This window comes from Dipodomys spectabilis, unplaced genomic scaffold, assembly GCF_019054845.1.
Source record: "Dipodomys spectabilis isolate Male_0828 unplaced genomic scaffold, ASM1905484v1 ptg000095l, whole genome shotgun sequence".
NCBI lineage: Eukaryota > Metazoa > Chordata > Mammalia > Rodentia > Heteromyidae > Dipodomys > Dipodomys spectabilis.
The window spans coordinates 10,796,045-10,813,029 of NW_024870772.1; the positions used below are offsets into that span (position 1 = coordinate 10,796,045).

At 33.1% G+C, this 16,985-nt stretch overlaps 1 non-coding gene across 1 annotated transcript; it reads left to right on the forward strand.

The window, feature by feature from the left end:
- The first annotated feature begins 9,943 nt into the window (after nt 1–9,943).
- Trnaa-ugc lies at nt 9,944–10,024 on the forward strand. Its single transcript has one exon. It is a non-coding gene; the product is annotated as a tRNA-Ala (tRNA).
- Nucleotides 10,025–16,985: the final 6,961 nt, after the last annotated feature.

A 16,985-nucleotide genomic window follows, 5' to 3' on the forward strand; every position in this document is an offset into this window, starting at 1 on the left:
CCACAATTTAGGAAATATTAGAAATGAAATTGAAACTTCCTCTATAGACATAAGTCTAGCGAAGCTTCTATATTTTTAAAAGTAAGTCTTCCAAGACAGAAGCAATAACTAACACCTGTTTTCACAGCTAATTTAAGAGGCCAGACTGGAAGGATACAGGTTGACCCAAATTAACAATGAGATGTACAAAACACTACACTGAAAACGAACTTTAAAATTTAGGTGTGGGGGGGGGGGGGGTGGTGCGGTGGAGGAGTAATTGTGAAGGTGGAAGGTAAAGGATGGTAGGGGGAAAACAAAAGAGGAGGCAACTATGCTCTATAGTAAATATGCTCATTACTTGCTCATGTAATTGTAACCCCGCTGTACAGCGTTTTTACAATAAAAAAAGTACAAAAGAAAAAGAGACCAGACTGGGCAAAATATTAGTTAGATTCAATCTCAAGATACATACCAGGAATAGTGGTTCATCTATAATCCTAGCTATTCAGGATGCAATAGCTAGGAAGGTCTCAAGCCATGTCTGACACAAGGAAAATCTCAATATACTATGTCAAAAATAAATTAAGCCAGGTGTTTATTTGGGTCACACCAGTACCAGCTTTCCAGAAGGTGAGAAAAAATGGTTATAAATACAAAACTAGCCAAGGCAAAGCTTATCAGTGAATATCTAGCCTGAGCCAAAAAGTCTGAAAGATTCTACATACAATTAAAGAACAAAAAGAACAAATGCCCTGGACTGGGAAGGTGGCTTAGTGGTAAAGTGTTTGCTTCGCATTCATAAGGCCTTGGGTTTGATTCCTCAGCACCACATACAGAAAAAGCCAGAAGTGGTAGAGTGTTAGCCTTGAGCTGAAGAGCTGAGGGGCAGTGACCAGGCCCGAGTTTAAGTTCCACAACCAACCAAAACTAAATAACTAACTAACTAAATAAAGAAACAAATAACAAAATGCCCAATGAGTGACATAGTTCAAGTTATATAGTACCAGTTCAAGTTATAGAGTACCAGTCTTGAACACTCATGTTGAATGAGAGTGAATGGCACTGAATTTCAGCTAGCATACAAGTACATGCATATACATGCGCACTCATGCATGTACACATGCACACACACAGACACACACACACATCTAAAGGAAGATGTTATTCTAGTGGTAAAACCTGGCCACCAAGACTCTGAGTTAAAAATCCTAGCATTTCTCTCTCCCTTTAAAATAAACTTTATAAAATTAGAGATACAATATAAATATCATTGAACAAATTAATTGAAGAAAGTTATCCCAAATGGATAAATAGGATATAGGGAAAGGACAACATAATACAACAAAAGCAAACAATTTGTTCTTTAAAAGAATAGGTAATTTTCTCTCTTTTTGACTCATTCTCTCTGAATATGTATATGTGCATATTTTAAGAATGTATTTTAGTCTCATATTTAGTATATTACTAATATACTACATACTGTATATATCATAATAATACATAATATATCTATATTGTATGTTATAATATCAGAAAACAATTCTTCAAATGATATTGGATATATATCTACTGTATCTTGAATTCCTTAGAAAATATCATGTTGAGCCTTAACACAAGAGTAGATAAACAATATAAACTTACCGTAGTTTTCACAATTGAAATCACATCCTAATTCTATTATCACCTTTTTTTTTTCTGTAAAGGGACAGAGAGTAAATATTCTTACTTTACAAGCCTACTGGCCCTGTACTATTGTGCCATCTCTGCTTGGGATTTTTCCCTGGTGATTTGGAGATCAGAGTATCACAGTACTGCTGTCCAGTTTCCAACTGTGATCTTCAGATATTAGCTTCCTGAGTAGCTAGTAATATAATCATGAACTACTGGAGCCTTTCATGTTTATGAAGTGAATGTTTGTTTCCAATAATGGAGAAAATAACACTATAAATGGCTACAATATATAAATTCAAAACATATGTACTTCTTTCCCCTTCATCTACAACAATAAAGGATCTAACAGATTCTATTTTTTAAGTGGAGTCAAAAGTCATGTTTCTAGCTACCCCTAAATGTAAATTTTAACAAGGTTCATGAATTAGAACATATAGTAGAAAAAGTCATCTTTTTCTCAACTCTCTCTTCCATCCTCTGTATTAAGAGAAATCCTCATTTTTAGAATGTCATAACTTTAACACAGAGTATATGTGATTTGAATTCCTTGCTACTTTTTAGCATTTATGTGATTCTTCTTCTTTTTCTTAACATTTGTTGTTGCTGTGCTTCCTCCCAATGTCTCTTTTGTTTACCTGTAATGACTTTGCCTCTTATTTATTATTCTGTCTTTCTCACTTCTGTTTCTCATAGTCTCCTCCTTCTACCTTCCTTTTTCACCACTTCCTCTTTCTTTGACTTCCTCCATTCCTCTCACCTATTCTCTGCCACCATTGCTCATATTTTTCCATCCTCTTTCCTCCTTCACTTCTCTTTCCTTTTTCTCAAAATTTTCAAGACTACTTCAATTAAATTCTATCTTTCTAATGGATTCTAAGAAATTAAATATTTTTAGAACTTGCAGATTCATCTACAAAGAGTAGAAACTACAAACAATATTGTATTGTCTAGAATAGATTAGGAACTTAAGTAACTTGACATAAACGAAAGCAAGTAAGCTGTTTTGGAAATGGACTTCAACAGAAGAATGGGATAGAATAGAATAGATTAAAATCAATTTATTTTAAATGCACCTTGGCTCCCAGGTACAAAAAATGCATAATATTACAAATGATCAGGCAAGTACAAATGGAAATCAGAGTGATTTCAAATGCAAACTGAAGCCACTCCAGTTTAAATCACTAAATCTCTAAGCATTGATAGGCTTGTCGCTCACTCTTGCAATCCTAACTCCTCAGTAGGTTAAGATCTGAAGATCATAGCTCAAAGCCAGCTGAGGCAAGAAGTATGGTTAATAACAATGTATTTATGTTAAAAAGTAGTCATGTTAAAAAAAAGCCATTTCTCATAAAGAGAATTTTTTTAGAGTTAACTCATTTAATCACCTTGATGTAATCATTATACATTATTTATGTACATTTTAAAAAGTATTGTAACCTTGCATATGTAAAATCATATTGTAACAATTATGTGTCAATTTAAAACAAATGATAGTATGAGGTATGACTGTTATCTCCAATTAGCCAGCAAAAATTGGGAGTGGAGCTGTGACTCAAGTGATAGAGCACTAACCTGCAGCTCAGACACAGTACCCAGGCCATAGATCAAGCTCCAGACTTGTCATACACACACACAATCACACACAAACAAACACAAGGATATCCAAATTAGTATGGAGGAATAGAATGGAGTTTATCATGGTACTAAAAACAAAATTATCATATGATCTTGCAAGTCCACTTATATATATATATATATATACATAAAAACATATATGTACATATATATCATATATATATATATATGTTAACGTGTGAATTGTTTTCTGTTTTTCTCTTTCATGTTTTTTGCAACACTATTCACAATAACCAAGATGTAGAATCAGCATCTGTAAACAATTAGATGAAAGCAAGTGTTGCCAATATAAAAGGCAATCCTATTTTTCCATTTAAATAATGAAATATTTTTCATTTGGTATAAGAGGTATAAACTCATAGGACATTTTGTAAAGTAAAATCTAGCCTTGATGCTGAAAGATAATACTGTGCAATATGTGGAGCAAAAAAAAAAAAAGAAAATAATTATGGGAATATAGAGAACAGTAGTTTCATGTGGATGTGGACGTTATCAGAAGGGACTGATAATTGAGTACCAGGACAGTTCAATAGGAGAAATCAGTTTTGGTATTCTACTGATTGATTGGATACCTATGGTTAATAACAATGTATTTATGTTAAAAAGTAGTCATGTTAAAAAAAAGCCATTTCTCATAAAGAAAATTTTTTTAGAGTTAACTCATTTAATCACCTTGATGTAATCATTATACATTATTTATGTACATTTTAAAAAGTATTGTAACCTTGCATATGTAAAATCATATTGTAACAATTATGTGTCAATTTAAAACAAATGATAGTATGAGGTATGTGTGTATGTGCATGTGTGTTTTACTGAAGATCTACTGCATGTCATGTTACCTGTTATGTAAGTTCCAGACTAGTAAAGTACAATTACCAGTATCTAAAAAGTTACAAATTTTTAAAGTTTAACTGAAATATGTATTAGTATTTTAATACTGATAGTCTGAATGAAACAAATACTCCAAACACCGTAATATAAATCTACTTCATATTGGATAAATAAATTTAATAATTAACTCAATCTAATTCAAATTAAGTACCAATGAATATTGAACATGTTCCTTGCAGTACTATTCTTTTGTTTATTCCTAATAATATCCACTAAATTAGGTCATTTTTTTTGTTGGAATATCCCCATTTGTTTAGCCTAACACATTGGAATTTATCAACTTAAATGAAAAGTTAAAAGCAGTAGGTTTCTGTTCATAATTACATGGTTTCAAGTTATTTTCCAAATGCATGAAAGACTTGGCAATAGCATCCATTCATCATGTTTATTTTCAACTATGAAATTAAATTTGGTGGTAACTAATACCAAAACAAAAGATATTTCTCCTTCGCACTTTAGTTTATGTACTGTCTCATACTATTAACTTCAAAAACACCCATGTTACCAATGAAAGACAAGTGGCAAGACTCGAAATTGAAGCAGAAAAATCAGCTATAAATATGAGTTAATAGTCCATATTCGTACAGAAATATATTTCTCAAAACTTCAAATTTAACTTAATGGAGAAAATATTCTGTCCTTTCAAATGACCACAGGAAGCTGGTTGTTTTATTTTTCTTCATTTTTTATAAAATAGAAAGCATTTTTCACATCTTGAAATTTTAGGGTAAACCATTTGGCAAATAATTATTATCTGTCTTCATTGTATCTAATTAAAAATTTTCTGTCAGAATGGTGCATGATGTATGCATTGACTTGAATAGATTAAATGCTCTGAAAGAACACTAATCATGAGAAAGATACATTGAAGTGCTGTTACTAAACTTTTTTTTCCTTTTGTTTTGGAAAGATGAGGATCTTCTATCACTGAGCAACATTCCACAAGCACAGTTTCTTCATTTAATAGAAATTTTTGTGAGGAAGCAAACACTGAGAGAAAGCAAATAAACAGTCTAAAATCATAAAGTTAAGCCATGTCACTTTTGGGAACGGAATCTGGATTTTTTGTTGTTGTTGTTTGTTGCTGTTGGTATTGAATAAACTTTTATCTAGTACTCAATGTTGTACTTACCACTCCTAAAGCCACAATTTTTTTTTGGGGGGGGGGTCCAGTCGTGGGGCCTGAACTCTGGGCCTGGGCGCTGTCCTCAGCTCTTCAGCTCAAGGCTAGCGCTCTACCATTTGAGCCACAGCGCCACTTCCAGCTTTTTTCTTATGTGGTGCTGAGGAATCAAACCCAGGGCCTCAGGCATGCAAGGCAAGCGCTCTACCACTGAGCCACCTTCCCAGCCCCAAAGCCACAATTTTTGTCTCCAGCAATTCACATACTTTTAAACGTCATACAACAGATCCTGGTAGATTTTGAGAGCTAGAAGGGAAGAATAGGACTACATGGAAAAGTTGAAGCATAATAACAGGAATACCATTCTTTCTTTCATTTTCCTACTGATTTCTTTGTCCTGAAATGTGGGGATCAAAAGAAATATAACTTCTGTGTCATTTATCTTTACCACCTCTTTTGTGCCAACACTTTGAACAGCCTGCCTCTGATCCTCTCCTCTTCATTTTAATAGCCTTTAAAACAGGACTGTGTCCCAGAGATATTTTTTTGTTTCTGTTGTCTTTCTCAGGAGTAACTTTCATTTGATGTATAGCAGTTACCAGAGACTTGCTATATAAAGGGAAAAGAAATGTCATAAAGTATTTCCAGAGTTTTAATAATCATGTGAAATACATTAATGCCTTGAATGCTTACCAATTCCAGAAAGAAATATAAAGACTATTTGTGAAGGGGTAATTTAGACACTGAAGATATAAATTGTGAAATCTTCCTTTGTGATTTGATACATGTTTGATCTCTGCAATACACCAATTAGCAATGCTGGGTTGTAAGATTTATAAGGGAGATCAAACAACCTCAGTACAATGGACATAGAATTTGATCCTTTTGCCAGGAACAAGAAGTTTAATATAGAAAGAAGCCTTTTTAAAAAAAAATGGGAGTAGGGAATAAAGTTGACATTTTAGCTTATCTAAATTTGATATTATATTTTGAGAAAGTGTTTGAAGTGATGGCAATAAAGGAAAAGTTGACCATCTGAAAAACTCAAATAGTTTAGCATAAGCTATATCTTTCTAAGTTAAGAAAGTGTAAATGAATGTAAACAACAAAAGCTGACAATGTTTTGACTAGACAATGTTTTATTTAAAGAAACCATTACATGGAAAATGGTTATTTAGCTGCAATGAGCATAGAAGAGACGTTAAAGTTAATATGTGTATGAGACAAGAGCATCTAGGCAAGTCTGAATAGAATAGCAGCTTATAAATGCTAAATAAATACATTTGGATAAAAGTTTTCTATCAGCTTTTAACAAAGAATTAGAGAAAATTTAAAGTAGATTTGTAAGAGATTGATATTTTATTATAAGACAATGTGCAAACTTAAACAAAAATGTGACTAATAGTATATAATATATATATACATTCTCATAAAAATTTATTTAAAGTTGCAATTCTGCCTTCTCAGTGGTTTACCTATAAGAAGTTTATCCTATTTCTAAGACAATTCAAAAATGTCAAAAACAGGTAATGTATACATTATGAGATATTCCAGGAAGAGGCACTGTGGGTATATATATATATATATATACATATATATATACATTCTCCTATATATATATATATATATATATATATACATTCTCATAAAAATTTATTTAAAGTTGCAATTCTGCCTTCTCAGTGGTTACCTATAAGAAGCTTATCCTATTTCTAAGACAATTCAAAAATGTCAAAAACAGGTAATGTATATACATTATGAGATATTCTAGGAAGTGGCACTGTGGATCAAATGTTAGAATGCTAGCCTTCAGGTGAAGAGCTAAGGGACAGCACCCAGGCCCAGAGTTCAAGCCCATGACCAACAAACAAACAAACAAACAAAAACAACTAGAAGAAATGTAAGCCTGTTTAAAAGGGACCACACAATTAAACATACACTTATGTATGTTAACTTCAATTTGAAGAAGAGTTGAAACCATATTTTAACTATCTGCTAGAATACTCTTGCTAAAGAAACAAACAAACACAATACTGATTCCTTAACTCATGGAAGAAACTTACAGCACTTTACCTTGAACAGCATGTTTGGGAGAAAAACATTCAATTTTCATTCAAATGTGCTTCCTAGTAGTGCAGAGATGTGACATTCTTTACATCCTTTTTATTCACTTCCTTTTTGGTGTGCAGAAAATGACATTAATTGTTGTAAAGCAAAATAAAAGAAATATTTATACTAATATTTTAAATAACTATTGTAAATTAAATGTTCATAATTACCAATATGCTTGTTGACTATCTAATTTTGAGCTTATTCTCATTAAGAGCAAGAAGAAATAGCTATTCATTGGTTGAACTATCATAATTGGACTACATTTAACTCCCGATTATAACTGGTGCTTGCTATAAATACTTATGCTATGTACTTTCAAAATAGCATTTCAACATTCATCAAAAGACAAATTAAAAACAAGAGGCAACTTTACCAACAGAATCTTTCACATATCTGTTTTAAATCACTTTTATGTCTGTCTAAAAAGTTGGAGCCGTATGAGTCTAATTTAAAAGTTTGACATTGTAACTAATATTTTATATTAAACCCAAAGGGTACTCCATTTCAGATCAACAGAGCTAATTTTGAATGTCTCACTAATGAAGATTTAATGAGGAACAAAATAGTACTAAAAAACTACCTGACTCTAATTGATTTCATATTTAATCTTTATAGCATGATTATATTATCACCTTCAGCATATTATTATTGTTTCAGTTTATAAATCAATAGGTACAATATTTTAATTTAGTATTCCTGGATAATCCATTCTTTAAGTTTTAGAAAGAATTAATTTTGGTATATCAGGTATAAAGGAGGTAGAAATGGAGGAGACTTTAAAATTCTTTCTTCTCTCAATATAGGAAATGCAAGTTAAACACTCCTATTATTCTTTTTTATTATTGTCCTCAGTAAGTATATTACAACTAGAAAATGACATATGAAAATTGAAAGACAGCAGTGGATATTGATTAAAGAGTAGTACATTTCTTTGAAATAATATTACATTATTGAAATATAATTAGAAAGAATTGTACCTATTATATTTTTCAACTATTCTATAACTTAGCAGCATATATTCAAAGAATTATTGTATGGACAATGCATTCTGAGATCCATCTTTGTGATGTATGATTCAATGTGAAGAAAGCACAAGAGCCAGAAACATTCTTTGGTCTTGACTAAAAGAAAGATAAAAGTATAAGAAAGATATTAAAATATGAATGAAGCAGCTTTGGAGGGGGAAGACATTCCTCTTGAATATTCATTCAAAGAAGATACAAAGTCCAAAGTTGAAAGGAAAAACAAATTCTCACAAAGTCTGTTGCTAATGTTGAATTTAAATTTATGATTGCAAATCATTCTTAAAGCTCACCAGCATTCCACTGAGTGTTCCCGAGTTTGTGTAATAATCAAACAAGAGTCTTGCATGGCATTTCTTTATTTGTGGAATGTTCATTCAGCTTCAGTTCAACATATATACAAAAAATCAACTGTGAATTCTAAATTTACTTACCTTAGTACAATATAATTCTATAAAACTATAAGTGAAAACTAATTCCTTCAGAAAAATAACCCCATGATTATGACCTACAATACCTCTTGATTAAATTGAAATAAAAATCTTTATTTAATATAAAAAGTTGCTTATTGAAATAGCTGTTCCCAATTACTATATTTTTTCATGTTTGCAATACATGTGCCATTCACATTTTTACCAAATTTAGAAACTTTGTGAAATCATTTTTTAAAACATAAAAGATTATAAAGAAATAAAACATAAATATGTAATTAAATATGTAATTAAATTAAAATATGTAATTAAAATTAATATATATTAAAATATTCTATTACATCAGCTTGTTTTACTTATAAGGTATTTCAGCCAGGCACAAGTGATTTATACCTGTGAAGAAAGGGACAACAGTTCAAGGACAAACCCTAAAAGAAAATATCATTAGATATCTCTTCAACCATAACTGGTCCCAATGGCATACTCCTACTAATTGTTGATACATACTAGGCTAAGACTGGGAATAATGTGATACCAACCTAGCAGAGCAGAACAGTCCATGGGACTCCATCTCCAAAGAGGAGGTGGGCAGTGTGGTGTGTTCCTGTTATTCCCTATCACTAGTGAAAGCAAAAATATAGGCAGACAGAAGCCCAGGTACACAAGGTTAAAAGAAAAACTTTATCCTATCAGAAGCCAACAAAAAACAAAAAATAAATAAATTAATAAAGCAGAGCTGGCATCAAGGCTCACAGGTGCTTTGTCTTCCTAGCCAGCTTAAGGTTTAGAGTTCAAGTCCCTGAGAGTATAGAGGAATGGTAGAGCCCTTTCCTAGCATGCACAAGGCCCTCGTTTGAATTTTCAGTCCTGAAAAAAATAAAATTAAAAAAGATTTAAGATAGGCAGTATACTATCACTTGGCCAAAGTGATTGAACACTAAGGAAAGGAAATTTTAAGATATCTGCAAATCTAAATAACATACAACATATATTAATTTTACAATATTAAGATAGAATTAATATACTGTTGTGTGCTTTGTAGTACTTTTGAAAAAATTTGTAAACCAAGTTTAGCTGGGAATGTGGCTCAGTGGTAGAGCGCGTGCCTTGCATGCACGAGGCCCTGGGTTCGATTCCTCAGCACCACATAAGCAAAAAGAAAAAAGCTGGAAGTGGCCCTGTGCCTCAAGAGGTAGAGCGCTAGCCTTGAGCTGAAGAGCTGAAGGACAGCGCTCAGGCCCAGAGTTCAGGCCCCATGACCAGACAAAAAAAAAAAAAAAGCTAAACTTTAACTCAATGTATATAAAGATACACAAATTCTACCCTCCCAATATTTCCCCACACCTTAGATTTTATTTATATCTCAACTCCATGGAAATTAAATAAAGTATGTCTCCTGTGGAGTAACAGATTTTAGTTATCTAAAGTGACAAATACTGCATTTGTTGTTGCTGTTTTAAATGTGATTTTTTTGATTTCCTTTGTATGTTCTTTCCACTATGGTATATCCCCTGTTGTCACCATACTTGATTTGGTACCCTGCACCTTGTATATACATTTGTCTAATTTGGGGAGGGGAAGGAGAATAACATAATGCTGAAACAAGGACAGAGGAAGACCCATTACAACAATGATATCCACAAGATATCCACAAGATACAACTTTGGAGGGGGGGAGTATGTAAGAGGTGGGGGAGGGAATGGATAGTGGGAGAACAACAAAGGAGGAGGTAACAAAGCTTGACAAGAAATGTACTCATTACTTTATTCATGTAACTGTAACCCCTCTGCACAGCATCTTTACCATAAAATAAAATTAAAAAATAATAAAGTGATACAATTTTCTGTAAAAGCTCAGTTAGCAAGCATCTGTAGTATGTGTGACATATTATCTTTGTCCAAGCACCAAATTCTACAGTAGGAAAGTGGGAACAAGCCATTTGTAAGCGAATGAGTACAGTTCAGTTACAATAAAACTTTATTAGAACTGTTTGCCAGCAAGCAGGCAGTAGTTTGCCAATGTCTGATGTAATGATGAAAATTACAACTCATATATTGGAGTCACAATATCTTGATGTTTGAGCTAATGAACTCACTCTAGTCTGTAGAAATTATTTGCTTTTGTCTTCATGACTATGAACAATTATCAGTAAAAATATTTTGAAAAGGAAAATGAGAAAGTAAATTAGTAAAAACTTAAATATAAGCTCAATCCAGAAATATGTATTCCCTTAACTAGGCAAAATAGTACATGCCTTTGTGGATTCAGAGTGTAATAGCACTGGGAAGATTTGTGATAAAATTAAATTTTCTCTTTATTTCTACCTGTTCTTCTCAGAAGAACAATCCCTTCCTCAACAAGAGCTTCCCAGACAGTATAGTACCTGGTAGCATCAGACCTACAAGCAAGAAGGCTAGTGACCAAGGACTGAAACCATTCATACCATCAGCTGGAATTCACATCTGTAAGTTGATTTCTCTTGATATTTTGTTACAGTCTCTAACAATAGACACAGTATAAATTTAAAATGTCTTTAATCTTACTACTGAGACAACTGAACCAAAAGGAAGGGACACTCAAAGTCTCCTTGGCCATAGAGCAAAGCCTTATATCAAATACACATGGATGCATGCCACATAGATAGACAGACAGACAGACAGACAGACAGACAGACAGAGATAGATAGATAGGTAGATAGATAGATAGATAGATAGATAGATAGATAGATTTTTGTCTGCCTTCAGTTTTCTAGTTGCCTACTCTCCACTCCCCACCTTATTTTTGCCAAGGCAAGAATATTCCACCTGAGCTAGGTACTATTCCTCTTACATGTTAGCTTGGTTTTTTTATTTTTTGTTTTGATTTTTTTATTTGTTTTTCAGAAATAATTTGACTATTTACCTGGGCTGCTTCCCAGGTAGCTAGGTTTCAAATCTCTCCTCCTTACCCCCCAACTGTCCATCTATATGAGGTTTTTGTCTTGTTTTGTCAATGCATCTAAATTCATATATTGGAAAGGTACAGTTTCCTATTTGGAATTTGAAAATCTGGATCAAAATAAGAGCATTCTAAATTATCTGATTTTATTTTCGCATAGAATGTGGTTTATAATATTTAGTTCTGAAGAGATCCTATGAGAATTATAAGAATTATGAAAGTTGTAATAGAATTATTGAGCTTAGTATATTATTAATTATTTATTGATTGATCCTTTTTTTTGCCTGGAATATACTTTGATAATGATTGGCCCTGTCCTTATAATATTAAAAAACTGAATTAGACTTAAGGTCACAAAATTATAAATTATTTAATATATTTTATGATGGTAACAGTCTCAATAAAGATTTTCAATATCTATTAAAAATAATTTTAAACTAGGAATTACTTCAATTTTCTTAGGCTTACAGTTCATTCAAAGAGTTAAACAAATACCACTTAATATATTCATTTACAATCCAAATGAACTATTTATAAAAACACCATGAAATCATAAGTAGTATGATGGTTTTTTTTGATCTGTACAGTCTAATGTTGTTATATAATCTTTTTAATGATTCAATAAATTAAACTGCTGTTATCTTTATCAAAATCAGTTTAAAGTCCTACCAGTGTGTACAAACTCTCCTTCCAAATAATATCCAAATATTAAAATAATAAATGTAGATATATCTATTTCCTGAGAAAAGAATCCAGATTTCTGTCCTGTATTATTTGTGACTAAAATCTAAAATAATTAGAATGTTAATTTATCAAAATATCATTGCCAAATTATAAAAAACTTATATGGCTTAATTATGTTCATGTTATGTCACAGTAAGATTTGATTTTTCATTTATTAATTTTTAGGCTAAGGATAAAGTCCATGAAAGGAAAGTGAGTATTCTAGAAACTCTGATATTACATGAAAACTAGCCTACACAAGGAAGACAGAATTCTTAAAGGTTAGAGGTTTGTTAATTTAAAACGAACATTGTGTTTTGGGGACAATGTTTCCAGTAAGGCATACATATATGGAAATACAGTGAGACAGCACCCATGTTTGCATGCAGGCAATACTCAAATATGTTTTTAGCTGAAAAAGACATCACCCTTCATGGTGAGAGATCAGAGTCTTTCAGGGCTTAAATGTAAAAGTTTTAACATGAAAGAAAAATAGCTTCTGAATTCCAATAGGATAAAGTGATGTAAAACACGCACAAAAAGAAATGTTTAGAACCCAGTAATGGTAGCTCGTGCCTGTATTCCTACTCTGTAGGCTGAGATGGAGTATGGTGGTTCAAAGCCAACCTAGGCTGAAAAGTCCCAGGACTTCATATCCAATTAAGCAGTAAAGCTAACTGGAGGTGTTTGCTCAAATTGTCGAGTGTTTTTCAGCAAGCAAGTTGAACAAGAGCACAAGGCACTAAATTCCATCTCTACTAAGGTGTACTTGTGTATACACACACACATACACACATATACCACATGTACATACACAGACACACAGAGAGATGTGTTTGGGATAATATTTAGCTTACTCAATGCTGACAAGTTAATGTATAGGTTATGACTCATCTACCTCTACAAAACCGATACAATAGTCAAATGTAATAAACTCAACTGTTACTACGTTCCTAAAAGTTTCTTTTAGCTATGTTGTTGCATAAAAAGCTGCATTTTTAATATTATATTACTCTCTTGTACCTAGAAGGAAGTAATTCGAAATATTCAGCTAATTTTCAGTCTTAGCCATGGTATAAACACTTGTTTTAGCATTTTTTCTTTATCTTCTATGTTGCATGACTTAACTTACACAGTTGTCATTTAAAACAAATAAATCTTATTAGGGGCCTGGTACAGGAGAACATACCTGTAATTCCAGCTGCGAGGGAGGTGAAATTTTGAGGAATCCTGGTGTGAGGAAGAGAAGAAAACTCTATGGCCGGGGGGGGGGGGGGGGGGGGGAGATAAAGGCTAATTATGATGGAACATACCTATGATCCAAATCATGAGGGAGGGACAGGTAGGAGTAGCATCAAGATTTCAAGGCAGCCAGGACAATGCATGAGAAAGTCTAGGGAAAACACATACATACACACACACACACACACACACACACACACACACACACACAGACTTAAAAGGACTATGGTTCAAGGGGTAGAGTGCTTAAAAGTGCCAGCTCCTAGGTCAAACCCCAGTATCATCAAAAGAATATAAAAAGTCTGATTAACTTGTAGAAATAACTGGTCCAGATGACAGAATGAAAATATATATTGTGACATCCAAATATTATGGAAACTTGGAAAAAGTGAATTATTCTTCTCATTATCCATTATATAAAATTGTTGAATTCTTCCTGCATCTAGACATATTGAAAGGTAGTTGTAGTGTTATTTTGAAGTTCAATGATACCTACTAGCCTATTGTAGTGTTTAAGTACATATCTTGAACATAGATTTCCTGTTTTGTTAACATTAAATGAATATTAAATAAAGTAGATATGGATAAAGTAGAACAGGGAAATGAAGAACAAAACCCAATAAACCCAATTTTCACATACCTCATAGACATGTAGAAGTAGAGCAAATGCTTATTTTTCTTCCCAGTAATTACCGTTAAATCATTCTCAAGATTTTATACCAGAGTTAGAATTGATTAGTATAATGGCAAAAGTATTTTATAAATAGACAATTTCTCTCACATTATCAGAACTAAATGTGTCTCTGCATAATGAAGGGAATATTTAGGCCATGAGAAGGAAGTCTGATAATGAAATTTCATTAACACTGATAGTTTTTCCTGCTTTTAAAAAAACCTTAAGAAGTTAGGCACTGGTAGCTCATGCTGTAATCATGTAATGCCAACTACACAAGAGGCTGGGACCTGGAGGATCATAACTTAAAGATAGCCCAGGCAGCTGAGAAATGGCTCACAACTATTCATCCTAGGTAGTTAGGAGGCTGTGATATGAGAATTTCGGTTCAAAGTCAGCCAGAAAGGAAAGTCTATGAGATTCTTATCTCCAATAAACTATCCAGTAAAGACCAGACTGTAGAGCTGCAGTTCAAGTGGCACAGCACTAACCTTGAGCTCAGGGGCAGCAACCAGGCTCCAAGTTCAAGCCATACTAACCCCTATCTATCTATGTGTCTGTCTGTCTGTCTGTCTGTCTGTCTGTCTGTGCATCTATGGAGAAAGATAGAGACAGAAACAGAGAAGAAAGAGAGAGAGAGCATCCAACCAGAAAAGTTACTAGATTCCATATATAGCTTCTATATCTAAATAACCAGCAAAATGCTAGACTAGAGATATGGCTCAACTGGTAGAATACCCACCTGGAATACAAGGCAATGATTTCAAGCCCTTTAAATCCCCTTCCATCTTATCCCTCTCTCTCTCTCTCTCTCTCTCTCTCTCTCTCTCTCTCTCTCTCTCTCTCTCTCTCTCTCTCTCTCTCTTCTTCTCTCTCTCTCTCTCACACACACACACACACATACACACATACACACACACAAACACAAAGTTCAAAAAGCCCAATCAATATCTTAAATAGGAGATTATGAAGACAAAAAAATTCTCAAAGTTCAAGACACTTTGCTCTGACAGTAATAAATACATTTATGAGAACAACTTTGACTTGTTAGGAGATTACAGAGGTACTGTGGCTAAGTTCAATGAACTCTGAAGTTTGATTCATCATTCCAAGAAAATTTAGTCTTTTTAGTATTTTAAGACACAATTTCCTTTTCTTGCACCCATGTGGGATTGCTCTCTCTTCAAAGTACAATCAAAATGAAGCACACAGACAGGTGTGCCTCTAGGGCCTTCCTAGTTGGTAATATTTAGAGGAGGGAGTCTTCTTATTTTTTGTTGAATCCGAAACGGAAGTAATCATCTGGCATTAATTGAAACAAAGCCCACACTACAGAGGAAATAAAAATGCACTTGTCTTTTCCATTGCAGAGTTGAATATTTACACTGCTCTTTCATCAGCAAAAACACATACCTCACACCTGCTGTTTTCTATTTCTATTGAACCTCTACCTAATTAACAACCATTAAGATTCACACCTGTGGTGACTTTAGCCTTTGCTCCCTCTCAGAGCTGTGTTTCTTAACCCTTCTTTTTTGCCTAGATTGTATGAATAATCACTTTCGTTAGGAGCTCAGTCTTTCAAAGAGAACTGCCTTTCGAATTTGCTTGCATTCAAAGTCAGTCTTGAATTCAGCACAGCTGGGAACCCTGAAGTGGGATTGTTTTTTCTGGAATAAGACTTGAACAGGTGGTAGTCCCACCTGCTGCAAGTCTTTCAATTTTTGTTGGCTCAAAACTGTTCTTGGACCTGGTATTTGAAATGTTCTCTTCCATTAAAAGCAACAGAGGAAGGGAAAAATAGACCATATATTTTTTTTCTTTTTTCCTTCTTTTTTTTTTTTGTTACTAATGGTCTTATTACAGACATTTTTCTGGTTGCTGGCATATTGAAATAAATGGGTGTACTGCTTTCTGAACTAGGTGTGGGAGGAAATAAACCAAACAAATAGCAACATAGCCTGGATATTTTATTTTGAACATTGAAGATTTACCCAATCGAACTAAGTGTCTTATTTTCTTCTTGGCAAAATTTGCCAAACTCTGTTTGTACCTACTAGTAAAAACATTTCTGCACAGCCTTGTTGTGATTTTTATGGTTATTTCTTTTATACCAAAAGCCACTTTCTAATTTCAATTCTGTTCTTTTCCTTTACTTCATGTTTTGATTCCTGTGTGTGTTGGGTTAGGGGGAGGTAGAAAAGGACAAATGAACATAAAAATACTACTACTACTTTAGTTGAAGTCTTTTATGGACACAGCAAACCATTATAGTCATTCAGTCATAACTACAACTTGCAGTGTAAGTTGGGGTTCCTTTTATACTGAACATGAAATATACTAAAATGAAAACATTTATTGAAGATTTTTTTTCCTTTTATGCTATTGTCTAAGAGTTTTCAGTGAACTACAGTAAAGCCATCAATTCTGCATAGGTTTTGTTCAACAGATACTGTAGTGCTTTTTCTGCATTCATTAATGAAGTTCACAATATATGGTTGTTATCTATAATGTTTTATTGCTTTATATTTCTATGTTTA